Source organism: Octopus sinensis, linkage group LG7 (assembly GCF_006345805.1).
Source record: "Octopus sinensis linkage group LG7, ASM634580v1, whole genome shotgun sequence".
Taxonomy (NCBI): domain Eukaryota; kingdom Metazoa; phylum Mollusca; class Cephalopoda; order Octopoda; family Octopodidae; genus Octopus; species Octopus sinensis.
In genome coordinates, this window is record NC_043003.1 from 102401590 (window position 1) to 102416607 (window position 15018).

At 37.6% G+C, this 15018-nt stretch overlaps 1 protein-coding gene across 2 annotated transcripts in view; it reads right to left on the reverse strand.

The window, feature by feature from the left end:
* Nucleotides 1–15018, reverse strand: part of LOC115214498 (aryl hydrocarbon receptor nuclear translocator-like protein 1) — a 730728-nt gene that overhangs the window by 134292 nt on the left and 581418 nt on the right. The window lies entirely within an intron of this gene.

A 15018-nucleotide genomic window follows, 5' to 3' on the forward strand; every position in this document is an offset into this window, starting at 1 on the left:
GATCTGGCAGAGTTTCTATAGCTGGATGCCCTTCCTAACTCCAACCACTCTGAGAGTGTAGTGGGTGCTTTTACATGCCACCAGCATGGGGCCAGTCAGGCGGTACTGGCAATGATCTCGATCGAATCTTTTACACATTCCACTGGCACAGATGCCAGTAAGGCGATGCTGGTAACGATCACGCTCGAATGATGTCTTTTACGTGCCACTGGCACAGAGGCCAGATAGCTGCTCTGGCATTGATCATGCTCGGATGGTGCTCTTAATACCCCACTAGCATGGGGCTCGAGTGCCAGTAATGTGACGCTGGTAACGATCACACTCGAGTGGTGCCTTTTAAGTGCCACTGGCCCGGAAGCCAGTTAGCCGCTCTGTCAATGATCACACTTGTATGGTGTTCTTTGCACCTCACTAGCATGGACACCAGTCATTGAATTTGATTTTGATTTTTGATTTTATCTTTATAATTAAATATAAGGAAATGAATTAAAAAATTGCTAAAATGTCTTGTGTATTGTGGAAGTAAGACCAATTTATTGCATATAAACTTTAACAACAAAATCTTATATGGACCCTCAAGGGTTATGTGGAAGAAATGCTTAACAGCATTTCTTCTTGCTCTTTATGTGCTGAATTCAAATATTGTCCATCTTTTGGACTTGACAAATGCAGTACTTGCTAAGTACTAGAGTCAATGTAATCAACTAATATCGCCTACTAAAATTCCTGGTCTTGTGCAAAAATTTCAAATAATTATATAATTATTATTATTAAGGTGGCAAGCTGATAGAATCATTACGATGCCGGACAAAATGCATAATGGTATGGCTTCCAAATCATTATATTCTGAGTTCAAATGTCACTGAGGTTACTTTGCCTTTCATCCTTTCAGGTCAATAAAATAAGTACCAGTTAGACACTGGGATCAATGTAATTGACTTCCTCTTCCCTGAAATTGCTGGCCTTGTGCCAAAATTTGAAACCATTATAACTAGCATCATTATCATTTTACTTCTCAGGGCTCTCGATTTTAATTGAAAGCAGACAGCAACCTGTTGTCAAAGGACTCACACGGTTTCATTCCATGATACTTAACACCCAAGTACCAATCTCAAAATTCTCCCAATAGAGCAGATTTTTGAGCATGTCCTACCCTCATGTCAATTCCAATTTCTCCAACATATTTCTCAAACTTGGTTGATAGTGCTCCCAGTACCCCTACAACTATGAAGATGACATCCTCTCTCTTCACTAACAACTACTACTACTACTACTACTACTACTACTAGGTGACAAACTGGCAGAATTGTTAGCATGTCGGACAAAATGCTTAGTGGCATTTCGTCCATCTGTATGCTCTGAGTTCAAAATTTTCCTACATTGACTTTGCCTTTCATCTTTTCAGGGTCAATAAGTACCCATCAAGCACAGGGATCGATGTAATCAACAAGTCCTCTCCTCCCAAACTTCAGGTCTTGTGTCTTTAGTAGAAAGGATTATTATTATCATTTTCTTTGTGAAGGTGCATGACCTAGTGGTTAGGTATTTGGCCCATGGTCATATGTGCATGGGTTCGATTCAAGAATTGGACAGTAAGTTGTGTCCTTAAGTAAGATAATCATTCAGACACTGAGTGCTGGTACAGTCTTCTCTCTCTCCCTCCAGCTGTAACATCCTGGATGCTTGACTGGATCAGAAGGTGAAAGGGCAGAGAAGATGCCTGTGTTTGCTCATCCTCACATAGGCACTTAAAGCAACTAGTGAATACTAAGTGAAAGTAGCAGTATCCACTATACGTGTTTTTGCATCATACTCAGTATTTGGAAATATTATCAAGTGAAAGTAAATGGAAAAATATTTTTTGTTAAATAAGCATCTTCTAATAAAGCAAAAGGAATTCAATTTCTTTTGTTTACTCTACCTGGTAGGGGGACAAAAAAAAATTCTTTAATTTGCAAAATAGAAATTTTCTTCTATTTGTGAATTAATAACATGGCTTCAAGAAATGGCTACGAAAATAATAAGGAAAATTAACACATTCTTACAGACAGCAAACAGAGGGAAAAAAAAGAAAAAATTTCAATTTCTCAGCAGAATACACATATTTTACAAGAAAATTAATAGTTTTCATAATTTTTATACAGAAAGTAGCAACATTATATTGAATAATTTAAACATGACTAATGATAAGAACAACATACACACATTTCCTCCTACCATTCTGGGGGGAAAAAAAAATGAGTGAAAATTTTATTTGAGTGATAAAAGACAATGGTAGGTGTTTGTTTTTGACTAACTCTGCTCCAATAGAGAGACTTGAGGATGTATGACTTGCTGAATGAAGAAAAGGTTTAGAATCAACATTAATTTATTGATAGCTTCGAGTTCACATCTGAGTACATTCCCACGGTAGATGCAAACAATAATTCCTTCACTAAAGTGGTTGATCTTTATTGCTGGATATTTCTAGTTCCTCTGCTCCTTAACATGTGATGAGTCACCACTGGCTTAAGCAAGTTCCTCTATTGCATTACCACATCCACCAGCCACCATGTTGCAGCCCATGGTTTCAATGTCACCTGGTCAGAGAATATTTTATTGAGTCTTGACTCCTCTAGATTCACTATATTTTGCTCAAAACCTCAAGATAAATATGACTCTTAACCATGCACAGCACCCTATTGTGTGAGGAGGCTAGGAGCATATCCATTATATCACCTCTGATTCTCAGAGTTTAGAGTAGATCTGATACACAACTGCCATTGTCAATTGCTTTTTTTAATTGACTCGTGAAATTTATGTCTGTCTCTCACAAACACACACACACACACACACACACTGCATACTCCTGCTAGTTCTTGTCACTCTTGACTCCTGAAGTCAAAATAGGAATGGCTCAAACTAGCATTTTATTGTGTGTAGAGTGCAAACACTGAAGGTTGATATTGTCACTTCCTGCATTTTATGACTACATACTTTTAGGATCTGTAGCATATTTTTTTAGATCCATTTTTGATTTTAACCTCATTGTTAGTTTTGAGTACTATGCACACAGTTCTGTTGGCTTTGCCTCAGCTGAAGGAGGTGATATTATTCTGCACATTGGCTAGAGCCACTTGTAATTGCTCATTCATGGGCATGAGAAAGGCCCTGTGGCTTTTGAAATTCAGGAATTTGTTATTTTTCTGTCCCACTGTTCAATAAGGAATTGAGACAAGTATGCACTCTCCTTTGTCACATATCTCTGCCAGGTACACCTTTTCTTCATTATAATGAAGAAAAGGAGTCCAGGCAACTTGCCCAGAATGATAGATAATTATCTATCATTTTGGGCAGGTTGCCTGGACCAATACCACTTTCTCTTTCCATCTGTTCTTGTCTTCCATGATATTTTTGAGATAGAAACTATTATTGATATTATTAGACAAGATACTCTGTCTAATACTATATTCCTTTGCCTTCACCTTTTTGATATAAATCTACCAAAGACCACTGCTAGTTCTATGATATAAACTTCCTGTTTTAAAGTGATCTTAAATTAGAAATTTCATAATGATGATCATTTCCCAAGATTCTTTATTACTGTCAAATTTAATTGGCGTAATTCAGCAAAAATATTGTAACAAAAGGGTTTAAAGATTTCATAGAATCTTTCATATAAAACACACAAACTAAAGGATGATAGAGCTGTTTTTAAAAATGAGTGCGGCAAAGAGAAACTTTAGATCTACTACATTTAACAAACCATTACTGCCCTGCAAGTAATGGGGAGATGGGAAAACAAGGACCTACCTCATTTAACATGTGAAATCTGAATCGTAAACATTCAAATATGTTGAATGCAGGCTAAAGCTTCCTAACATCATCAGGGTGGAAGCAACAGATTTCATTGTCAGGTAAGAGAAGACACTGAAAGGAGGGAGGGGCATGGAAGATGTAAATTATCCTGACCCTGGCAGCAGGTGATACTAGGGGAGATTAAGGGGGTGGTTGTGAATGAAAAAACATGATGATGACATGATTATGATGATGGTAGTGGTGGTGGTGCCGGTGATAAGGAAGATTAAAAAGACTACAATGTTGATCTCAGCACACCACCCATAGTCTAACATATGTTATTCGAGTTTTGATCAGCTGAGATAAGCTTTATTTTGTTAAGGAGTCTTGTTTATCTAGACATCACTAAGATTATGTCTTGTTTTTGTTAATGACATATGCGTACATGGGGTTAGTGGTGGCATGTGGTGATTTTTAGTGGTGATGCAGGCTTATAATAGTGGAATGATGTGATTGTGACTGTGTGTGGCTGTATTCATAGTATGAGGTGGTAGTGAAGCTGATGCAGTTTAGCCCCAGGTCAGCCCTCATTAATTACATCCATGATCAAAAGGATTCCAAACATGACCTTATATTTTTTTTCTATTTAGGCATAATGTATTTATGGCTACATTACACGTGTCCTTCCTTTTTTTAAGATAGTAAGAAAAGATTCGGTTGCTATTTTTAGCAAAATGAAAGACCGTATAGAACGGGTATGGGCCACCTGGTTTTGAGGAGTAGGTTGCATGGGGCATAGCTCATGATCCGAGAGAAATTCAAGATAATTTTTGAATAGGCATGCCATTCTGAAATTCTCAATGGGTTGCAGTTTTGCCTGTGGCTGATGTTGAGGCTATTCTGATACTTGTTTTGCATATATATATAAATAAAATAAATGCACCTTTTTAAAGACTAGCCAGGCTCATGGGCCCAGTTTCTCGTTTTCAATGGCGTATGTGTTCCCCAGCTGGGTGGAACACTAGTCCATTGCAGCGTTACTCATTTTTGCCAGCTGAGTGGCCTGGAGCAAAGTGAAATGAAGTGCTTTGCTCAAGAACAAAACACGTCACCCGGTCCAGGAATCGAAACCACAGTCTTACGATCATGATGCTGACAGCCTAATCACTAAGCCACGTGCCTCCACATATATATATATATATATATATATATGTATGTGTGTGTGTGTGTGTGTGTGTGTGTGTGTGTGTGTGTGTGTGTAAGCATAGCTGTGAGCTAAGAAGCTTGCTTCCTAACTACATTTCTGGGTTCAGTCCCATTGTGCAGAACTTTGGACAAGTATCTTCTACTGTAGCTTTAGACCAACCAAAACCTTGTGAGTGGATTTGGTAGATGGAAAGAAGCCTTTTGTGTGTGTGTGTGTGTATCTCTGTTCGTCCCATCCACCACTTGACAACTGGTGCTGGTATGTTTATATCCTTGTAACTTAGTGGTTCAGCAAAATGGACTGTTAGAATAAGCACCAGGCTTAACAAAAGATGAGTGCTGGAGTTGATTCATTCAACTAAATATTCTTCAAGGGGCTGCCCCAGCATGGCCATGGCCTTATGACTGAAAAAGGATAAAAAACAAAAGGGAGTGATTGTGATGGTGGTGTACAGACCTAAAATGGTAAGCAGTGCTGACAAATGGGTGATGGTATGGGATAGCAGTGAGCTGGCAGAAACGTTAGCATGCCGGGCAAAATGCTTTGTGGTATTTTGTCTGCCGCTATGTTCTCAGTTCAAATTCCACCGAGGTCGACTTTGCCTTTCATCCTTTCGGGGTTGATTAAATAAGTACCAGTTACACACTGGGGTCGATATAATCGACCTAATCCGTTTGTCTGTCCTTGTTTGTCCTCTCTGTGTTTAGCCTCTTGTGGGTAGTAAAGAAATAGGTATGGGATAGTGTAAGATAGTGGTTATAATCTAATATGTATGCTGCAGTTTGGGTGTTGCACTCATGAACATGAGATTTTGGTTTTGATCCCCAGACTAGCTATGTGTTGTGTTCTTGAGCAAAATACTCGACTGCTAAACATTGTCAGTCTACTTATCTGTGAATGGGTACCCTTGTGATGGACTAATGTACAAAGGAGTGATGGTCACTCAAGAAAATCACCCAAATGGAGTTCTCAGGGGTCAGGTTTTGTATTCAGCAATTGGAAGGATGGATAGTGCAATCCATGCTGTGAATCCTGAGTGGTTGGCATTGGTTGTTCAACTATGTCAAAGGTCATCATTGTCATCATGGACACTGTAGAGGTGATAGTAGAAAACAATATGTACTGATATGGTGAACCAGTCTAGTGAGGTATGATTTGAGAAAGGCTGTTTCTAGCAGAATAACAAACCATGGTGGTGGTGGTGGTGGTGGTGGTGGTGGTAGCTGACACTGACATAATTTTTTTAATCAGTGACAGATATAATATTTGTTGTCTGAGACAACATTATACCTTGTGGAGAGAAAATATATAAGTTGAAATTACTTTTTACATCCAATTTTCCATGCTAGCATGGGTTAGACAAGTATATATTATTGAGGCATTGTTTTAAAGTAGGATGTTCCACCTGTTACTCACCTTTACCTGTTTTTAAGTAAAGGATTTCTTATTCCACATATTTACAAATGCTCAGTGTAAATGGAGGAATTGTTGACAGAAAAATGACAACAAACTTCACTGTTTTGTAGACCAGCAATACTTCACATGAAGCATGCATGATGTAAACACACCTACCCATAAATCACACTGACACACTCAGAGCAGAAGTGTTATGACTGGTCTTTCTGGTGGTGTAAAGCTCTCATAGCAGTGCCATGTAAAAGTGGCCATGTGGCACCATGTAAAAGTGGCCATGTAGTGCCACCTAAATGCACCCACCACACTCTGTAAGGTGTTGGTTTTAGGAAAGGCAGCCGGCCAGAGAAACCAGGCCAAATCAGACTGGAGCCTGGTGCAGCTCCCCCAGCTTGCCAGCACTGGTCAAACTGTTCAACCCATGCTAGCATTGGCAACAGACATTAACCCTTTCGTTACCAACCTGGCTGAAACTGGCTCTGGCTCTGAGTACAAATGTCTTGTTTTCATAAGTTTTTAATTAAAACCTTCCACGAAACCTTAGTCATAATTTATGTTCCTAACACTAGCTTAATGATAACAAAGTTATTTTACTAAATTCTTTGTTATATTTAAAGTAAATGAAAGAAACACAGAGCATCTCAACAGAAATATAGTAATGAAAGGGTTAAATGATGGTGGTGATGATGATGATGATGGAATCTTTCAATTTTCATTTGCAAGCTCCACAGATCCACTCACCTGGCTTTGGTCAGTCTGAGGCTAGAGGTAAAAGGCAGTTGCCCAAGGTGCTGTGCAATGAGACTGAGCCTGAAACCACGTGGTTGGCAAACGAACTTAACTACACAGCCATGCATACACATACATGCACTCACACACACACACACGCACACATATATACACACACACATGTGCATACACATATTGTATTATACAGTACTGTTAACTTTGACAGTGGCGACAGCAGGAAATGTGTACCCAGTGACCTCTCTAACCAGTTAAGTTAGACTAACTTAACTAACAAATATTGCTTGGCTAAGTAGACCTCTGAAATATCAATTAAACTTTCTTTGTTTTCCTAAATTAATTACAATATACTGTCACAGCTTTATTAATTAGACTTCTCTCTTTCAATTTCTATAGTTTTATGCACAATACATTATTTATTTCTTTGTTGGGAAAATACTGAAGACAGTGATGGATTGTTTAAAGAAAACTTAAACCACTATGCTAGTGAGTCATGTGACTCGTATACATGTCCCTTATTGGCTCATGTTATCCTATAGATTACAACTTAAGAGACAACTTAAAATCTGTTAGCATTCAGCTTACTCTATCAAATGTAATGGCTATTTACACATATTGTTTTAAATTAATCATACATTATCTGTAGATTCAAGATTTCAATGATGTGATTGTTTATATTTAAAACTAGTCAAGCATATTTGGTCTTTCAGGAAAATCCCTCTCTCTTGTCATTCACTTGGTCTAACTTGTTAATTATTCCCTGCATTTCTCAAATCAAAAAAGCTTGCACATTTGGTGTGATACATAACAAAGGGAGGGAAACGCAGAGTTTTAAATAGTTATTTCCCTTGCTATGGTTTAATATCTTTAGATTAAACTGCTGGAGTGAGTTAAATCCCTTGTGTTAAAGACTTTTGTTACCTGAAACATAAGGGGTCGATTTATCGATTTTTTTTAATGGCTTTGCGGGGTGACTGGGGAAATGTAAAGATGTGTACGACCATCCTTGGATGGTTTTGAATGACCATAGAAAGTGCGAGCCCTCTACCTGAAAAATTGTGGATTTGTATAAAGGATACACACACACACAGACATTTTGCTGTTTACATATAGAGAGATGACATTGTAAGGTAGGTGTAAGAAGCCAGATCTTGCTGGTTTGAACATAAATTAGACAATATATTTGGAATGGATGTGGCTGGTTTAAATGGAAAAGACTTAAGTCAGCAGAGATTTGATGACTTGAGGGGATAATTTTAATTGACCAGAGCCTATGACCTACCAATTAGCTAAATACTAGCTAATTGAAGTCTGCCCCAAATTTAACCATTCTACTACCATATATTTCTGTTGTAATATATTTTCTGTGTTTCAATTAATTATGATAATAATGAAAAATTGATAAAATAACTTTGTGGATTTGTATAAAGTTAAGCTAGTATTTGGTATATAAATCAACATGAAATTTTATTTCATGGTTTTTCATGTACATCACTTTGAAACAGGAAGTTTGTAACAGAGAACCAGGGGTGATCTTGGGTGGCTTGGTAACAACAGGGTTGATGATGTGAACATAAACTAATAGCTTTCAGGTTGAGACCTTAGACATGTGTTGAAAGGCACCTTGGGCAAGTGTCTTCTACTATGGCCTCGGGCCGACCAAAGCCTTGTGAGTGTATTTGGTAGACGGAAACTGAAATAAGCCCGTTGTATATATGTATATATATATATATGCATGTGTGTGTGTGTATATGTTTGTGTTTGTCCCCCCAACAATTCTTGACAACCGATGCTGGTGTGTTTACATCCCTGTAACTTAGTGGTTCGGCAAAAGAGACCGATAGAATAAGTAATAGGCTTACAAAGAATAAGTCCTGGGGTCGATTTGCTCGACTAAAGGTGGTGCTCCAGCATGGCCACAGTCAAATGACAGAAACAAGTAAAAGAGGGTATGTATTGAACAACAACACTACAAAATGTATGAAGTTGAACCTGTCCCCTATTTTACTATATTAAAATATAAAACTTTATCATTCCATCTATTTATTTCCGAGATTCTAATATTGAGCAATATGCTCAATATTAACCCCTGAGGGTCTATGTGGCTATCCAAGGGTCAATAAACATTAGACATGATTTTGAGCATTGAGGGATGAATTATTAGTAGAAGAGTACAGAAATTTAAGACTAAAACTCATTAATTTCGAGTCAAATATCAATGCAATGACTTGTATTCAACAAACACATATTTCACATTAAATATTCCCACTAAACCAATATAATGACTGAATTTTTATTGTTATTTATCAATTTTATCAAGTATTTTCATTAAATTTCTTTAGATATATTTATTGAGAATTAGCAATGACACAAAAGATCAAAGGAATTATAGTTTTAAATTAAGAGATTTTTCATTAATAATACTTTTTAATTGTATTTTAGAAATTTACATGATGGGGTCAATAAGTTATCAACAATTCCATGAAAGGGGTCAGTGATATAAGAAGTTTGCTGACCCCTTATTTAGGCAAAATCATTTCTCAGTTTATAAGATTATTTAGTAATTAAGTGTAAGATAAATGGTCCAAAACTTGTTTTGCAGGTTTTAATGAATTTCTTTTGTGAGTTTATTTTGCTGTTTTTATAGGAAATCAATTGTTTCATTATTATCATTTTCCCTTTTTCACACTTGTAAGGGTCAGACAAAATTTGTTAAGGCAGATGTTCTATGAACGAATGCTTTTCCTGTCACCCACGTTCACCTGTTTCCAAGCAAGGCAAAATATTCCCATGCAAGACTGAATACAAACAGTGTTCTATTATAATAAAGATATCTTGTGGTGAAAGTGCAGATAATTTTTGACTTCACTCATATATATATATATGTGTATGTGTGTATGTGTGTATGTGTGTGTGTGTGTGTGTGTATATATATATATATCTATATGACAGGTTTCTTTCAGTTTCTGTCCACTAAGTTCATTCACAAGGCTTTGGTCAGTCTGAGATTATAGTAGAGGACAATTGTCCAAGGTTCCACGCAGTGGGATTGATCCTGAGACCACATGGAAGCAAGAGTCTTAAAGATGCCTAGTGACTAGAAATATTCCTTTCAACTATAAGTACAAGGCCTGAAGTTTTGGGGGAGTGGGTAAGTTGATTGCATTGACCACAGTGTTTCAACGGCACTTAATTTATCGATCCCGAAAGGATGAAAAGCAAAGTCGACCCCAGCAGCATTTGAACTCAAAACGGGAAGACAGACGAAATACGTGCTAATGATTCTGCTAGCTCACTGCCTCAGTGACTAGGAATATTGGAGTGTGAAATAATATCAATGATTAATAAACCTTAAAAAAAGAACAGTCGTTTTCCTTTTCAAAGATCGCTGGTTTATAATGGTATTTTAAAGATGGCTGGTGTATAATGCTCCAAAATTATAATTGGGTGTTTTAGAATTGGCTGCCATTCCTGACAACAAGCACTTAACCAAAGGATGGGAATGGTATCTATTTTGCAGTTCCATTAACACATGTAGAGAATCAGTTATCTGACTTAAAGGCATGTGTAGAATTCAGTTACTCTTTACGTTAACGAGATAATTATCAAAAAAACCAAATGATCAAATGCAATTCTATGGCAAGTGTTACACTCCTTTCAAAGACAGTCCCTTGTATGGATTTGATGCTTTAATGTTTGAAGGGAACTGAAGAGGAGGAAATGGTAAAGTTTACAGGTTTTTTTCAAGAATATTTCTGAAAAAGAGTTTGTTCCAAAAGTGAATGAAAATATGGCCTTGATAAGAACAACACTTATAGTTTAATGGCAAAGGCATGGTCAAGTGGTTAAGATGTTTGTTCCCTGACAACATAGTTTGGAGTTCAGCTCTACTGCATGGTACCTTGGGCAAGTGATTTCTACTCTAGCCCAAGGCTGACCAAAGCCTTTGAGGGGATTTGTTAGAAGGAAATTGGGAGAAGCTTGTCATATACGTGTGTGTGTGTGTGTGCGTACATTTATGTTACCTGTTTTGAAATTATGTGATAGTTGTAACTGAGTGTCATTGTCATACAAGCAGACAAGATTCATTTCCTATTTTTCATGAAAAACACATGTGATCCTGGGCGTATATTACCTTGCTTTGATACAAGCGAGGAAGAGCATCAAGCCATAGAAAATCTATCTCTATAAACTCCATTCAACACATAGAAGCATGGGAAAGTAGACACTAAATGGATAATGATGCCGATGATGATGATGTTCATATAATTGTGTGTGGTTTGTTGTGAGAGATTTTTCACTGTTGTTATTTTGGTCAGTTGGCCTTCAAAATTCCTAAAGGCCAAACCAGATTTTCTCTAGGTAAAAGTTGGTATTTTTCTAGCAACAACAACAACAACAACAACTCTGAACTGTTGATGTATTCCAAAAGCCAAACCTGAATTTTATTTCTAACAATAGAATACTTAAGTCGTCAAGTCTCTATAAAATAAACAAGCTTTCTAACTTTCTCTCACACCATTTTTGCCTCTTGAGATATAAAAGCACTATTTTTATTCTAATTTTACACACACTCACTTGCTCTCTCTCTCTCTCTCTCTCTCTCTCTCTCTCTCTCTCTCACACACACACACACACACACACACACACACACACAACACAATATTTAAATGTATTTTTACATGAGTCACAAAAAGATGATTTAAATGAAGAATAAACTATTAAATTATTTCTAAGCCAAGGTGATTCACCATAGCTATTTAGAATTAACTAATTGAAAAGTATGTAAGACTCCCTGCAATATTTGTATTTAGTATGTCGAATGTTTCCCTGAGGTATATACTCATATTTGATACACACACACAATGTTTCTATTTATTAGAGCAGTGACTGTGTGTCACTTTGAAAACTATGTTTTCAAATGGGAATTCAACAACTCCACCTAGCCAAGCAGTTTCTCTGTGTTGATAAAGGGCAATAACCCAGAAACAAGACCACAGATGTTGCTTTGTGCTGGATGGGAATGGTGGACTCCCTGTTCAAAAATATAAGGACACAGATATTGTGTCATGTAGTCAGCTGGAAACAAGGTTTCCTGGGGCTAATCATTAACAATCATCCCTTCCAGGACAGCCATATTATATTGGCAATTCACTTTTACTTTAAAAAACTGTTACTGGAATATATCTCTTTGAAAGATTTAGAAGTAATAATGTATCTATCTATTTATCTATCTATCTGTCTGTCTGTCTGTCTAGCTATCTATCTATATCTGTCTGTCTGTCTGTCTGTCTGTCTATCTATCTATATCTATCTATCTATCTATCTATCTATATCTATCTATCTATCTATCTATCTATCTATCTATCTATCTATCTATCTATCTATATCTATCTATCTATCTATCTATCTATCTATCTATCTATCTATCTATCTATCTATCTATCTATCTATATATATATATATATTATATATATATATATATAGGTGCAGATATGGCTGTGTGTTAAGAAGTTTGCTTCCCAACTACATGGTTCTGGATTCAGTCCCACTGTGTGGTGTCTTGGGCAATCTACTATAGCATTGGACTGCCCAAAGCCTTATGAGTGGATTTGGTAGACGGAAACTGAAAGAAGCCCATCATATGTGTGTGTGTGTGTGTGTGTGTGTGTGTGTGTGTGTGTGTGTGCGCGCTACTGTCTCCTTGCCATAACTCCATGTGCTAGTTGTAAATGAATGTCACCATAATGCAAGTGGTTTCCTTCATCTGTAATCTTCTGTGCAAACAATGTTTGACCAAGAGGATAACCTTATTTAGCAACAGGTGTGGGTTGGTGACAGGAAGGGCATCTGGCTGTAAGAAATTTGCCTCAACAAATTCCATCTGACCCATGCAGGCACGGAAAAGTAGACATGAAACAATGATGATATCGTTATTGTATTAACATTGACTTTTCCATACTTGCGTGGGTCAGACAGAGCTTATTGAAGCAGACTGTAAATGGCTGGATCCTCTTCCTGTAGCCAACTCTTACCTGTCTCCAAGCAATATTTCCATATATACCTACATACCTGATATACGATAATACATTCAGATACAAACACAAAAATCCATCTCCCTGGTCCATCTCCCCAATTAAAAATCACTGTAAAAGCCTCTACATAATCTTTTGACCTCCTAGAAGTAGCAGCTAAATATTTTCCTCAAATCACTGACAAACCTCTTAAAAACAGAAGGACACATTAAGACAATGTAGACCCTGGTATATAAAAGATGAGATGGTCATGGCTTGAATACTTTTGATCACAGATTAGTTCCATTTGAACTGACCTGGAGCTAAACAACAGCAACGATGGAAACAGCTCTACCTTGCTTAATGTATATAGAAGTTTCATGTAGATTTTTGATCTGTTGAATTGCATTAGAAACTTCTCTTAATAAACTTAATAAACTTGCAATGAAATATATATGACGATTGTCAAAGAGATTCCATTTGGCCCTATTTTAAAGATATTTGACAGTTATATTGAACTTTATATAAATTTATAGTAACTTTATATACATTTATTGCCTGTGTGGAAGGCAACAAAGTTGACTGCCTACTCTGAGTTTCACACTTAACTGGGCAGTTAATGATTGTCATGAACAGCCCAACTATGGATGAAACTTAGAGTAGGCTGTCAACTTTGATATAATAAATATATTTCAATCCACTCTACCCAGGATATTGAGTTTAATATCAGATAATGATTGCTCGATGTAAAATATATCAGTGATACATACATACATACATACATACATACATACACACACACACACACACACACACACACGTACACACACACCCATACATACATACATACATACATACATACATACATACATACATCTTCATACAAAGAGATCTTTGACACTACTGCCATGTACTACCACCAACTGCCAGCAGCTTCAAGGATAGTATTAGTTACATGCCAGACCCTAGCACCCCTGGAAGTACTGTGGTTCACACCACCATCCTCTTTAAATCTTGGGTAAGATCTTCCTTAGTTTAATTGATGGACACTTTCACCATACCAATAGATTAAACAAAATCAAAATCGATCAACATCAATGGAAATTGTAGCTGTGATACCAGTGCCGGTGGCACATAAGAGAATCATCCGAAAGTGGCCATTGCCAGCGCCGTCCCGACATTCGATTGTGGCTGTTGCCAGCCTCACCTGGCCTCTGTGCCGGTGGCATGTAAAAGGCACCATCCGATTGTGGCCGTTTGCCAGCCTTGTCTGGCACCTGTGCCGGTGGCACGTAAAAAGCACCCACTACACTCATGGAGTGGTTGGCGTTAGGAAGGGCATCCAGCCGTAGAAACATTGCCAGATCAGACTGGGTCTGGTGCAGCCTTCTGGCTTACCAGACCCCAGTTGCACCGTCCAACCAATGCCAACATGGAAAGCGGACGCTAAACGACGACGATGATGATTCTGAAATTATCCTTTAGCTGTGTACCTAGAGTAAAAAAGATTTTAGTAGGTAGGCCCGGACCCGAGACTGAGGCAGAATGCTCATGTAGGGGTAAAGCAACTAAATGGCCAATGCAATAAAGAAACAGTTGTTTACAAGGCAGAAATAGCAGCAACAGGACCAAATGGAGAACTGAGTGTGCAGAAATATGTAGGGGCAATGGAAGGCCCCTTCAGAATCTGCTTTAATAACCACAAGTCCTCATTCAACATCCCAGAAAGACATAATGCCACAACCCTAGCCAGCAGTGTCTGGACTTTGAAAGAAAGCACCATGGAGTATAGCATAAAGTGGAGAATTCTAGAAAGATGCAAGCCATAGCAGCAGGAAGTCCAGATTATGCCTGGCTGAG